This window comes from Homarus americanus, unplaced genomic scaffold, assembly GCF_018991925.1.
Source record: "Homarus americanus isolate GMGI-L3 unplaced genomic scaffold, GMGI_Hamer_2.0 scaffold15555, whole genome shotgun sequence".
Taxonomy (NCBI): domain Eukaryota; kingdom Metazoa; phylum Arthropoda; class Malacostraca; order Decapoda; family Nephropidae; genus Homarus; species Homarus americanus.
The window spans coordinates 16375-19103 of NW_024725226.1; positions in this window are offsets into that span (position 1 = coordinate 16375).

Below are 2729 nucleotides of genomic sequence, written 5' to 3' on the forward strand. Positions count from 1 at the left end.
TATTTCACCATATCATTAAGTATTATAGTCGTCGAAGATAAGATCATTTACTATTTACTCTCAAGACGATATGTTACAAAAAGCATGCAAGTTTCTTCAGAATTTGTCCAGCAGTAATGATTGACCTTCGGGCTGCACACGGCAACAGCCAGTTTGATGAGAGAATTTGGTTATACACTTGAACTGCTGTGGTTAAGAGACACGCTTGTACTAGGTTAGGTTAGGTTAGGTTAGGTCAGGGTTAGGTTAGTTATGCTGTTTTTCGTTAATGATGCGTCTAGAAGCTACGTTCTTATCGACTTCAGGTACATACGTCTTATATGAAATCCTCGTTTTGAGTTTATCATTAAAATTTAGGCAAATATTTATAGTTATACAATATTTTCTATCTTCTTTCATCAATGTTTAGGCAAAAAATTCACAGCCAAACATCACTGGCTATCAAACAAAACCTACAGATCCATTTGTCGATAATTCTTCACTGTCCTTTGATAAATCAGATTCACCTATTACCTCATTACCTGCTGGCGACGAGAGGAAGGTGAGGTCTGAATATTTCACCATTTTATCAGATGAGAGAAAAAATAACTATCTATATCTCTCATACCAATACATAATACAACCCAATATGTCACTCAGTTATAAATCGTGATTATAAAACTACCGAAAAGTAATGGAAAAAAATACAAATTAATATGAGTCAAGGGAATAAAACCAGGGATTAGTTCTTTAATTTTCGATATAACTTCCCAAAATTATTGATCAGTAACCAGTTGGTGGATAGATGATTATTTTATTGTATCAGTTAATCATAAATCACGTTAAATAACCACATTAGATTAATGCCTTTCGGATATCTTTTACAATACTCTATATTCAAGACAGACAAGACTACAATGTTAAATTTCTTAAGGTTGAAACAAAACTAACCTGACTTAACTAAAAAAATATATATATATCATCAGGTTAGTTTTGTTCTTGTCTCTCGTAAATAATTTAACACCGTAGTTTTCAATATCAAGTTAACAAAGATCAGAGTTACTGATTCACATGTATATTTAACGCGACTTTCGGTAACTTGTGAATCTCAAATACCACCTGACCACCACCACCTGATTATCAATAAAAAAAACCTTAATCAATAATTCTGGAAAGTTTTACATTGAAACATCTGGTATTAATAGTTGGTTACCTTTCCTTAACATTTACCTAACCTAACCAACCTAACCTAACCTCACCAACCTAATCTAACTATCACCATAACTAACCTAACCTGAATCACTGACGTCATAAAATTACAAATAAAAACAACAATGTGTACAGTGTGTAAGGAAGACCTGGGAGGGTAAGGAAGACCTGGGAGGGTGAGGAAGATTTAGGGAGGGTGAGGAAGACCTAGGGAGAGTGAGGAAGACCAGGAACAGAAACCCCTATTGGAAGCTGCAAGAAAACAGAAAGAAAACGCACAACATAAGAGACAAACAGCCAGTAAGATCAAGCTAGCGTCACCCAACCCACGCCCACCAATACACTCTTTTAAAACATAAAGAATAAAACAGAACAATAACTAACTTCAATGCGCAATAACAAAACATAAACTTCACTTCGCTATAAAACACACACACAAACCAGTGATGAAACAGTGACGTAATAACAGTCTAGGTGAAGAATGAGGTACGGTACATGGTGAAACGACACAATTGGCAGTTATAACATTTCTACCTTGTCTATTGATAATGTGGTAAACGACAAGGCGTATTGTAGAGTTTATTATAGAACAAAAATACTGATTGATAACGTATATATTTTTTATACTTTATTTTATGTTTACGTTATTATTATTATTATTATTATTATTATTATCTTGTCATTTTTATTACCTTTATCGTGTCATTATTACTTTGAACCAAATTACACGAGAAAATATAATGAAGAAACACATTAAATATATCAAAGTCAAAGTATGTAAATAAATAATGCACACAAAGTTTTAGTACTGTGGGCAGTGAGACGGCTCCCCCACACAAACATGTTAAACACAGTATATCATTATGATCTACCTGTGAAGTAATCAATCCACCTTAAATGGCTAATTGATTTTACCAAGATTCTTACTGTGCATTCATAAACACTTACCTACGGTGTTTGGGAGGTAAATGTTTCCATAATTCTCGAGAAAACACCAAAAACATGGGATAGTGAAAAGTTTAATGAGGAAAAACATCTTTGGGATTTAGACATCAGGTTTAAGAATTCTGAATTGTCGAGCAAACTTAAGAATTCTGAATTGGATCAAACTTAAGAATTCTGAATTGTCGATCAAACTTAAGAATTCTGAATTGCCGATCAAACTTAAGAATTCTGAATTGTCGATCAAACTTAAGAATTCTAAGTTGGATCAAATTTAAGAATTCTGAAGTGTCGATCAAACTTAAGAATTCTGAATTGAATCAAATTTAAAAATTCTGAATTGTCGATCAAACTTAAGAATTCTTAATCAGACATCAAACTTAAAAATCCTGAACTGGAGGTCAAATTTAAGTACAGACAGACACCGAAACAGTGATGTAGTTCCTGGGAGCATCATTAATAACGGCTAAGAAAACACACCAAACCCAACTTAATGGTCTTACAACTAAGTCTTAGTTAGGTTAATGACGCGCACGACAAAACAACTGAACCAAACTTAGTACCCGAGCTTACGTTTGGTAAGTTTGTGTCCTCGATTA